Source organism: Melospiza melodia, chromosome 6, assembly GCF_035770615.1.
Source record: "Melospiza melodia melodia isolate bMelMel2 chromosome 6, bMelMel2.pri, whole genome shotgun sequence".
NCBI classification, from domain to species: Eukaryota; Metazoa; Chordata; class Aves; order Passeriformes; family Passerellidae; genus Melospiza; species Melospiza melodia.
In genome coordinates, this window is record NC_086199.1 from 72973293 (window position 1) to 72985335 (window position 12043).

At 48.1% G+C, this 12043-nt stretch overlaps 1 protein-coding gene across 2 annotated transcripts in view; it reads right to left on the reverse strand.

Annotated features, from left to right (window-relative positions):
• Window positions 1-1931, reverse strand: part of TTBK2 (tau tubulin kinase 2) — an 80899-nt gene extending 78968 nt beyond the window's left edge. The window contains exon 1 of one of the 2 annotated variants that reach the window (XM_063159118.1): window positions 1831-1931. The gene's annotated coding sequence lies outside the window, so the exon portion shown is untranslated. The remainder of the gene's footprint in view (window positions 1-1830) is intronic. The other variant, XM_063159119.1, reaches the window with a different exon arrangement.
• Window positions 1932-12043: the final 10112 nt, after the last annotated feature.

Consider the following 12043-nt stretch of genomic DNA (forward strand, 5'->3'; position numbering starts at 1 on the left):
TCTTCTTATTCTAACTTCATCCTTCCCAAACAGGAAGTTTAAAAAGATGCTGAGTTTCAAATAAATAATAGTACATCAGGAATATATTATATTAGAGAAGAACAAAGTATTTTTTAGGGATAATTGGTTCCATCTCCACATTTTTTAAACTGCATCTTGATGAACTGTTTTCAAAATAACTTTTGACAAGTGACTACTCATACTATTGCAGTCAAACTTTCCTATATATAATTTCATTGACAGGCCAAACAAATGTTAACAAGTATACCTCTGGCTTAATAAGTTAAGAAAGTTTGTTACACATAATTCACTCTGTAAAGCAAATGAATTATCATCAAAAAAGTATTCAGGACAACATTAACACAAAATAAAAATGCTGGGTATCTTTTTGTCATGAATTCATACAATAAAGACTTCAAAAAACATTACCAAAATCAAACAAGAGTAGCAAAATACATCCTAACCTTTTGCTTTCTCAACCCTTCTGTTCTTAAAATGAACTAACATACCTACAAGCATAGCTAGCATGTGTTCAACAGAGGCATGGCATTAACTACACAGAATGAATTTTTAAAATCTACTCATTCTTTCCAGAACCATAACACAAAAACTAACCACACACTTTAAGGCTAACAAGATACTTAAATAAATAGAGTATGATTTATTTCAAGGCTCTCAACATTCCCGCAATATAGTTTATCAATTCAGAACATTTAAGCTGAAATTACACTGGTTCTGCACATAAAGTCTAACTAAGTGAGCCACTACAGGCTATTTTACAACTAATTTTCTATAGCCATTTTCAGCTTAACTATAAATACAGTAGAAGGTTCTCAAAATGCTGTGGTATGCCCCAGGGTCATTCCTTTGTGTCCATCTCTCTCCGCCCCCCACGACACTACATCAATATTATAATTATTTGCACTCCCACCCCCACTTACACTAGCAGTTGTTTCCAACTGCTCTGGCTCACAGCAGAGGTTACAAACCTCGTAGCAAGCTTTGTCCTCTCATTGCTTTTGCTCTAGAGTGACAACAGAAGCCTAAGGATGCCACTGCAGCTCCAGAGATCATCAGAAGACTTGGGAACCAGGTGCTTTTCCCACTTCCTCTTTGTAAAGCTAAAAGTACGTGCAATAACGTCTTTTTAACGCCGTTCCACACGCAGTTTGTGTTCCCCGGAGCGCCGTGGTGCGCGCACCCGCGGCCTAGCCAGGAATATCTGTATGCACGGATCGATGCAAGTGCCGCTAATGGCTCCAGCACTCAGAGCGCCAGGCGACAGACAGCCCGCTTCCCATCCCGCCGTGCCCACACAGCAGCCGTCACACGCATGCCACAACCCAGAGCTGGAAATACAGACGCAGCTATTTTAAAACAGAGATCTTTCGCCGTCAGAACACGTAGATTTCTGTATACCATTTGCCTTCTTGCACCAAGTGGGAGGGACAAAAAAAAAAAAAAAAAAAAAAAAAAAAAAAATCTCATGCCTATGAATCTGAGTTCTCCGTAGAGGCCGGGACAGCGGTGACTGCTACTGGAGCCTGCCAGACCTGCCGACCTAACTCCACGGAGGGGATCGCCCCATCCTGCCCCACTGGAATAAGCCCTTCCCGGGGCGGGCCGTGGTCCCCGGAGCTCCCGCGCCCGGCAAACTCCCTCTCCCGCGGGGACAGAAATCGCGACGCGGCTCCCACGCAGCAGCCGCTGGGGCCGGGCCGACGGCCGCCGGAGCCCGCGGGCCGCGCCCCGCCGAGGCGGCCAGAGCGCCCGCGGGGACGGGGCGCGGGGTAACGGCGGCGGCCGCGGCGCAGCACCGCGAATCCTCACCTGGAATGGGGCCGAGGCGGCGGCTCCTCGAGGCGGGGCGGCGAGTCCCGGCGGCGCCCCCGGCCCCACAGGAGATGGTGTGTGCGGCGCGGGGCGGGGGCTACAGCGGCGCCCCCCGGCCCAGCCTCCGCCCCATGGCGTGCGGCGCGGTCTCTATGGCGACTGCAGAGCCGGGCCGGCCCGCGGGGAGGGGTAACGGCAGCGCGCAGGCGGAGGGCGCTCAGCGGGTCACGGGGCGGCTCGCAGCGCTCCCCATGAGGGTTGAGCCCCTCGCCGCGGCCGCCGCCATCCCTGCGGCAGTGCCGGCCGGAGCCCGGCCGCGCTCGCCCGCGCCGCCGCCCCCGCGCTCGCCCTTCCTCGGCCGCGGCGCCACCGAGCCCGCTGTCCCCCGGGGCACCGCCCACATCCTATTTCCGGAGCGGTGATTGGGCAGCTGGCGAGATTCATCACGGGCGATTGGCTCTCAGCGCTGTCAATCCGGTCGCCGGGGGCGGGCGCACCTGGACGCGGCGCTGTGCAGTGCGGGGCTGGCTGAGCCAGCGAGCGCCGGTACAACCGTGGCCGCCTCCCCGCAGCCCCAGGACCGAGCTGCGGGATGGGCACCGGAGTCCCTGTTTCCGACGAGCTTCCGAGGGGCAGTGCCCGTGCGGGGGTCGGCGCTGGCCCTGGGCCCTCGCCGCCCCAGGGCTGCCGCCGGCGGACAGCTGGGTCCTCGTTGCAGTGCCGCCTCCGCCTCATCAGCCGGGGCTTGGCCGCCTTCCGCACCTGGGCGGGCTGCCCGGCCCCGATGGGCGCAGGCCGCTGCCCGGCCGCGGGTAGGGCTGAGGAAGGACAGGCCGGGGCGGAGCAGGCGGGTGGCCGCGCGTCTCCGGGAGGAGGTCTCTCCCCTTCGGGACGCTGCAGACGGCTGTGTTCAGGCTCAGCCCAAATTTGCCCTTGAACATAAATGCCATTCACCATTTGGCTGTACGCCTAGGTTTTATTTATCTTGAGTTCTGATGGTGCAGCTCAGCGTTTCAGAGGAGTTAAAACACCACCTGAAAAGTCATGTGCATCTCCGTTGTGCGTGTCTTCTGGTTGTCAGAGAAACCACCCCAGGACTCCTGGCACCAGACTTCATCTCAATAAGTGATGGAAACACCACACGTATTGGTCCGGCAAGCACCTGCCAGCGGGTGCTATTTTGGGAGCAAATCAATGGATGAGATTCTCTTCTCCCAGCAGCTCTGAAGCTGTGTGAGAGTTTGCCTTTGTCTCCCCACAGTCCTCTGGCAGTTTCTCTGGCGGAGAGCCATCCTAGAGATGAGGCTATTAAACAATGCTCTCAAGGTACAAAAAAGCCTTCAAAGCACTGTGGTAAACCTGTCTCTAACTTTCCTAAAGTCTGGAGTGAAGGCTAAAAGTTATCAGGAGAAGAAGATGGTAGCCTTTGATTCAGATGAACACTCTTTCTCTTCATGTACCAAAACTCTACATAAGTGTTTATATTACAGCCTTAAATAAAAAAATAATAATTGCACATTTGTAATGGATTTGTAATGAATTCAGTCGTTAAATATTCTCAAGATGTTGATTGAGATCTCTGGTCATGGGAATGACAGAACACTGTGGTTATGGCTCTGGGGTCACTTGTGAGGGCTACAGGCTGTCCCCCAGACTGAGGGTCAAAGTGCCCCTGCTACGTTCCCAAACTGAGTTTGTCCAGAAAGTATCCAGAAGTGCTTTATTTTCAGGAAGAGGAAAGTAAAGCTTTCGATGTCATTGGGGATGCTTATAGGGAATGACAGAGCATGCTGGAAGAAGGTTACTTGAATGCTAAGGGGAGAAAATAGGACATGATAATGAAGAAGACACATGGTAGGAAGAGAACTAAAACTGTGAGGCACAGCTGAAATGGATTTGTAAAATAGGGATTGTTAAGCTGGGGGTGGGGATGAAAGAACTGTAAGAAATGTCACACTGGGGAGGAATGGGTGTGGACAATTGGAAAACCAAGAACAGGGAATTTGTGGTGAAAAATGGAATGGCCTGCACTGTCACAGGACTGCATGGTGTTTCGGTTTGAGGGGAAATGCTTAGGTAGCTCAGAGGGGAGGAATGGGATTCCCTGGCATCATCTGTAGGGCAGGGGATCAACATTTTGGGAGTAAAATTGAGGAGTTTTATATCCACTGGACAGCGGCAATGACTGCAACACATTTAGCATACATTTCTGGTGGGAAAATCTAAGAGAATCTCTAGGGGGAATAGTTGGTTTTGGGAAAAGGCGGGAAAAGTCTGAGGTAACTTGGGAAGGATAGCTGGGTAAGAAAACAAAACTCTATATTCAGAGGGCTACAGCGCAGGTGTTTGTTTATTCAGCTGGGAGTGAGGTGAATCTCTCTTCCAAACCTCGCTCAATGTTGTTTTGGTTTCTGTTTGATTCTAAAATGTAACAAGGTATCATTAGGATACCCATATTTGTGTAAAGCTGTGTCATGGTTCTATGAGACTTTGTTGATTTCACACCCGCATCAGTTTCTTTGTGATCCTCAGTCTTCTGGCGGTCTTTTGATGAAGACTTCTTAGCCTTCCTTATGTTTGAACTTTTAACCTCTGTCTTCAGGACATGTCTGGTGCGTCTTGGGTTTTTTCAGTCTATTATGGTTTTAGCTCATTTTGCAGTTTGCAAGATTTATTAGGATTTGCTGTTTTGGTCTTGATGGTGCATGCTATCTCACTGGCTTTGGTGTCTTGCTTGTTTCCCTCACACATCTTTTATCTATTTATTAAGATAAAAACTACTCAAAAGTATCTTAATCAGAAATATTTACACTACCATAAAGACGCAATAAACTAGTGCAGTATAATGTATAATGCCTTATCTGAAAGGAACACTAATTATATTAAATCTACAAAAAAACCTAAACAATGAAACGTAATATAACACACCCATGCCAAAGAGAGGAAAACTCTGATCTACAAATATAGGAGACAGAACTGAGGGGTGTCTACAATCAGAGAGGGATCATTACACACAGCGCTCCAAAAACGAATATCTTGAAAAGCCAACTGCTAGTAATTCTGGCTGCATGGCTTGGAGGTGACCAACTGGGGCTGTTGGGTGGCGGTTCCCTGCAGGCACGGGGTCTGGAGCTTCTCAGGCCTGAGTGTGTCGTCGTGCATTGGCAGAAGACGTGGGACGACGAGGCCAGAGCGACAGCATCTTCGAGCTGAAGAGTGGAATGGCGAGGCAAGAGCGAGCTGGGAGCTGAAGAGGGACACGAGGGGCCCTCTGGGCAAAGGGCTTTTCCAGGCCAGGGCACCTTCAGGGCGCTGCGGCTGGCTTTGCGCTGGGCGACCTCCCTGTGTGCAGGGCTGGTCTTTGCTGTGGTTGGGCCTTTTGCCCTTGTGCTCCTTTGGCTGCCCGGAGAGAGGGGCAGCCATGTAAAGGAGGGTGAGAGCCCCTGTCTCCGCACCGCAGGGGGGAAACGGAGCTCTCCCGGCCCCCAGCCCAGCTACCCTGCAAGCAGGGCAGGGCTTTTCCCCAGCCCCTTTCTGGCTGCTGCTGGCCCCTGGCCAGCGTGACCCCCTGTACTCGGGGCGTGTCACAGCCCGTGTCCCTGGTGCCGGTCCTGAAGCGCTTCAGCGCGTCGAGGCCCCTGTGGCCTCCTCTCAGTGCACGGGCAGGTCTGACACTTTCCTTTCCCGCTCAGCGTTACGAATGGCTCCCTAGAGTAGGCTGGCTGCACAGAACTCGCTCCCTCTTCTGGGACTGTCTCCCCTTCCCCTGTCTCCCCTTCCCCTGTCTTCCCCTTAGTTGGTGTGAGTGAGGAAGTGTGTTTGTGCTTTAGATACAGAGCCAGTGTAGCTTAGACTTCCCAGGAGGGAAAGAGGAGCTCTGTGCAGCCACAGGCGGGTGCCCAAAATGCACGGGTGGAGAAAGCCTCCGGCCTTGCCCCTGCTTTCTGAGGGCGGCGCGAAGCCGCTTAGCGGCAGCGTGGGCAGCGTGACCCGCCTGTAGCCAGGGCCAGGGTGTGTGCCCACGCTGCCGGTGGTGCTGGTGAGCTGCCAGCGTGCGGGCCCTGTACTCGGGGCCCGTGTCAGGACCTTGGCGGCACCCTTTGTCCCCAGGAGCAGCCCTGCCCAGGTCCCTGTAAGCAGGGCTGGGGAGGCTCCTTTAGCCAGGCGACAGGAACGAGCGCTCCCGGGCCCTTGCCAGGGGGCAGCTTGCAGAAGTGCCGTGCCGCAGGGCACGCTCCCGCCTTCGGCACTGCTTCGGGCTGGCGCCACATGGCTGGCGGCCTCGTACAGGAGGCTCCCGGGGCTCTGCAGACGGCTGTGTTGCCGTGCTGCGCTGCGGCCGGGCTCCAGCCTGTCCCTAAGTGGGGCGCAGCCCGGAGCCTGGGCTCCATAAGCTTGTTGGGGGGTGCCGGGCAGCAGGGGCGGCCCCGTAAGTGGGGTTCTGTGCGTCCCCTGGCCTCGGCGGGCGGTTGGAGGGACAATCAGGCGGGTGTCCCTGGCCCCGGTCTTTCAGAGGCCGGGAATCACGGGGCCGGGCGTGTGCCTTCCCTGTCCTCGGGGCTGGGCTGGCGGCCCCTCGGGCCCCTCGGCTTTAGGCCGTGAGCTGGACTGCCTGACTCTAGAGTCAGGTTCCTGTTGCCTTGGAGAAGGCCGAGCTCTGTGGCTCCCTGTGTGTGGACCGGCCTGTAAGCAGGCTGCGGGTCTGGGAGCCTTTGTGCTCCCTTCAGCTGGCAGCCTGTGTGGGGCGCCCTCCCGGCTACTGGGGAGCGCCCCGCAACTGGAGAGAAGGTATAGCCGCAGCCCCAGGGCCGAGCGGGATGGGCAGCGGCAGCCCCCTTTCCGACGAGCGGCCGAGGGGCGGCGCCCGTGCGCGGTGGTCGCTGCCCCTGGGCGCTCCCTGCCCCAGGGCCGCTGCCCGCGGGCTGCTTGATCCTCCTTGCGGTGCTGCCTCCACTTCAGCAGCCGGGGCTCTGTCGCTCTCCGCACCTTGCCAGCGTGCCTTGGGCCCGATGGGCGCAGGCCGCTGCCCGGCCACGGGTAGCAATGAGGAAGGGCAGGCGGGTGACCGCGCGTCTCCGGGAGGAGCTGTCCCTTTCGGGCATGGCAGGGTTGTCACCCCCGGGCTCTGCACAGTGACAGTAGGAAACGGTGGATATGATGTGTCCCGTGCCTGGGTGAGTACGGCGTTCCTTCCTGCTCTCACAGGTGACTCCTCACTGCAGGCACGACTCTCGAGGCCTGTGTGGGCACGGGGCGGGTACCCCTCGTTGGGGCCATCATCGCAGAGCAGCCCATAGGACGCATTCGCAGGCCACAGTGCCAGCGCAGTGGCTTAGTCCGCCTGTGGGACCAGCCCCTGCAGGAGGCCTGCGGGAAGGAGGAAGAACAGTTTTGCTGTGCTCATAGCAGCTTGTATGAATTGAGTAAACACACCGTATAAGCAGGAAAAAATAAAAGTGCCTTTATTTCCCTACTCCCGGCTGGATAAGTAGATAGTGTGAATAATTTAAGCCCGTTCTTCATTCATCACTAGGAGATCATCATTAAAAAGTAGGGTTAGGAAACAGTATCTCCTCCTGCTACTTCATGAAAAGGAAGATTTTAGCTCTTGTAGTTTACAAGTGAATTACCCAGAAGTGGAAGCTGTGAACCAAACCTAGCGGTGAACCCAAACAGTTGCGAGTTTCTCCATGTCAGTTTCAGGAAGACACTTCTTCATTATCAAAGGGAATTGCCTCAACCAGTGGGCCACCAGTCATAGTGGTGTGGGTAAACACTGCTGATAAGCATACATTTCTCTATATGTAGTGAATGCATATGTGTATTATGTGTCCTAACAATTGAAGCAGGTAATAAGCAAGCTGATGGAGTGAAGAAATGTTCATTTTGTGAATGGAAATGAACCAATGTTGATGGCAATAGATGGAGAGAGTTGCTTTTTTTATACACAATAGTAGATCTTTTCCTGGGTTACAAAAAGGAGAAAAGGAGTTACAGGTTTTGTTTACCTTTGAAAGGCACTTACAATTTTTCAGATGGAAAATATTCGACTGGAACTACATATTCCTTCAAATCTGCCATAAAGGCACTGCAAAGGTGACAGTTATTCTAGCATAAGCACCTTTTCTTATGCACCAAACAAATAATTTTTTCACATTCACTCTAAAGTAGGCAGTACTTTTCCTCCCAGGGTAGATAAACACCCTAACCACCTCTTAATTTAAGTAATAAGTTATGCCAAGAAAACTTGCCACATGCTAGATGTAATGAGGAGCTCATGAGTATTAATCCATTTGTGAAGAGTACTTTATTGTGCCCCAAATAATTGACATGTTGCCTGCGGTGTACAATTCTTCAGGAGAATTTTCTGATTCAATTAAAGAGAATGGAAAGACCTTAACAAACTTGTTTATCTGGTTTGTCTGTTTACCTGTTCATCGTTTCAGATCCAGGGGACATAGTTTCTCTCATCACTTTGGAAGTTAATTCATTATCTAATACAATTGACATGCACATCATCATGGGAATCACACCAGGTGTACATATCTTTTTGCACACTGAAAGCTCTAAAAGACCAAACAGCCTTTCCTTCATCATCACTTGAAGTATAGTGAGCTGTAACTTTCCAAATTACCACATGCTCTTTGTAAGCAGACAAAACCTGGATGGTTCAAATAAAAGTCAAGCAGAGAAAAAAAATAAACTAAAACTGAGTCTTTTCAAAAGGAAAATCTGTTTCCACTTATGTGAAGGAAGCCCTTAAAGAAAAGATCTAATCTTTTTTAAGTCACTACTCCAGAAATAGACCAAGAAGTTCTTCAAGGCTTTCTGTTCTACTATTTTAGGTTCAGAGATGTTGGTAAGCATAACAGATCCCAGCGTTTCCTCTGTCAGTGCAGACTTGCAGAATATCTTTGCGACACACCAAAATAAACCCCAAACAACCAAGCCCAGAAAACCACCAGCACATTAAAATCTCTGTGTAAATAAGAATATGAAATTGAGCTACTCTAGTTTCTTTTTCCCCCCCTTTCTTTATTCTTTTTTTTTTCTTTTTATTTTGGATAGTACATGTAGTTAAGCTCAGATGCATTGTGTTGATTTCCCTTGGAAAAAGTTTCCCTGAGCCAAAACCTGTCCTATGCCCTTTGTTCAGCTCTTACATTGTTAGCTCTAGTTGTCTCTCTCAATGTTGAAGTGCGTCTCTTTTTGCAGCTGTTAGTCAGCAGTTGTGAACCACAGCAAACGGGCACCTCTCTGTTTGTTCTGGAGGTTTTTAAGTATCCCAGGTAGTGCAAGATAAATCAGTAAAGCAAACTCTCCTGCTTTCAGATAGGATAGAGTTAATTTTCTTTATAGTAACTGCTACATTGCTGGATTTAGTGCGAGAATAATGTTGGCAACAGGCTGATGTTTTAGCTGGGTTTGAGTTGTTCTTACTCTAAATCAAGGAGTTTTCAGCTTCTTGCGCTCTGCCAGTGAGGAGGTGCACAAGGATGGAGGGGAACGTGGCCAGGACAGCTGACCCAAACTGTCCAAAGGGATATTTCATGGCACAGAACTCCATGCCCAGTACATTAATGGGGTAGGAGTTGGCCATGAGCTATCAGTGGCTGCTGGGGGACAGGCTGGGCATCAGGCAGTGGGTGGTGAACAATTGTAGTGGGCATCTCTTGTTTCTCTTGGGTTTTATTTCTCTCTCCAATACAATTGGTAGTAGTAGTGTCTAATTAATATCTTTCATATTTTTTTCAAGTATTAAATTGTTTGTATCTCAGCCCATGAGGTTTGCCTTTTCTATCCACTTTTTTTCCTCACTGGGAGAGGGGTGGAGGAGTGAATGAGCAGCTGCTGGGATTTAGCTGCTAACCGGGGTTAAATCACAACACAGTGTGTTGTCTTAATTCAATGTCTCACAAGAAGGAAAGTACTGCACACCAAAACTCTGAAATTAGAGAGCAGGAGGATTAATTACAGAAATTACTCCAAATCCCAAAAGGCTTGCCAGACTAAACTTTATTATAACCACATAGTTGCTATGAAAATATGTGAACAAAAAAATTTAATTATGCTGGCATGTGCATGGCCATGAATATGATTTCCTAAGAAGTTTGGCTGTATGAAAAATAATCTCCAGTCATGTAAAGATATTCTTACATCTTAATATGGATATTTTATATTTAATAATTATAAATATTATCCATAATTATTTAAGATTAAATGTAATAAATGTTAAATCATGTAATGGGGCAAAAAATAGAATTGGTCTGAATTTAAAAAAAATATAGAAACAAGCCAGTAAAGACCAAAGTGACAGCAAACTATTTCTGGTTTCTGGGCATGACTAGACATAGCTTTGGCTTTTTTTTTTTTTTTTTTTTTTTTGAACAGCAATGAGAAAATAGTCACATACCTTATGAGGTACCCACTTCTAATATCTTTTTTGTTTGAAGAAATAGATCAGAATTTCCAGGAATGTCTATAGATGGAACACAACTTTCTAATGCTACCAGCTACTAGGCTTCATAAGGTGTAGCAATGGAAAAATAAGTTTGCTTTCCTGGAAATCATCTTTTTTGTGTAGTAAGGGAGATGTGAGAATTTTCATCAACAGTTTTTGTCTGAAAGGTATGATCAAATTTTTCTTCAAGGAATCTTTAAATATTTAAAACTGCACCTGTACACAAACAGTCATAGGTCTGTGATGAAGAAGTGATGGTCTGTGACATGATTAACAATGTGGAAGAACTTCTGAACTCTACTGTTATTTTCTTCAAATCAACATGTATGGCAGTAGATGACTCATCCTGCAAAGTCCAGACTCATTGGTTTCAAACACTCCCATTGGAACCTCCTTGCCTGGACTTTGGGGTCTTGGTGGTACTTATTTATTTCTGTATGAGTCAGAAGTTCTGAATAATGTTTCTGCTTTGTTGACTACAGAAGACAAAGCTCCACAAACATTTTTGGAGAGTCACATGTCAGGAAAAAGAAGGGAGAGAAAGAAAGAAAAAATAAAAGGAGGATGTGGATAGCAGGATGATCAGACCTTAGAGATGGAAAATTCAGAGGTTTGGTTAGTCAGTAAGTTAACATATACCGTATCCTAGAATTGAAAAACGGTTGAAAATTTTAACTAAAATTAATATATAAATGGAGGCACAAACAATGCTTTCACTGAAGAGTAGAAAGGTAAAAACATTTCATAAGCTCACATTTCTGGCAAAAGTCAAGGAGCAAAGGAACTATCAGCCAAAGATGAAAAAGCTCTTAACAAGTTTTGTAGATGTTTAAACAAGTATCTAGTTAATTGCAAATGACAAATCACAGACCTTGAGACATTTAGCCCCTTTTCCAACTGTCTCTACAACACTCCTGGCCAGTGTTAATCAACCTGTTGTAAAAGTACTTTGATGAAATCAAGGAGTTTCTTAGGGGCTGTTTTGCTATTCTCACTAAATGAATTATTTCACCCATTATTCTACTCATATCCTATCACTTAAAGGAATTTATTCCTTTCTTCTGTGCAACCACCTATAAAATTATTTGTACACTATGTTCATCTCTACACTAAGGCACCTGAGTTCCTTCAGTCTTTTTCCATGAATTGTGATTTCTCAACACAGTGTCAATAAGCATGAAGTCACCATTCAAGGGACAGAGTGATCTTGGAAAAGTTCTAAGAGCATTGTGTCTGGGTTCTGGCTTCTGTCTATTTGACAGCTTCAGAAACGCCCATGAGTTTCTTTCCCCCCCTTGGTAACTGTCTTTTCTTTCCAAAAGAATCTCCAATTCCCTACAATATGAGTAAGTAATATTGTCCAGTTCAAATGATGTCTGGAGTGTGAAAAACAGAATCAACATCAGGTTTAAAGTAAGCTGAGAATAGGTACTGATTAATTTAGGAGGTCTTTTGAGGAGAAATATGACAGTGTATGTCTGCCTACTTTGCTAGGAGAAGAAGGGTCAGTTGGTGGTATAGTGCACCAAAGTATTGACGCTACAAGATATGGAATTTAAAAAGGAAAATTTTACCTCATTATATAAAGAGAATTCTGCTGCCAGGCCTCTTAGTATGTGTATAATTCCATTCTGCAAAAAGCTTCCTGATACCTGGCTTGTGAGGAGAAGATCCATAGTGAATAAGGTACAAAAGTGAAAAGTAAGATTGCTGCATGGTCTCATTAAGTTGTAAAAATGGATTCTAGTC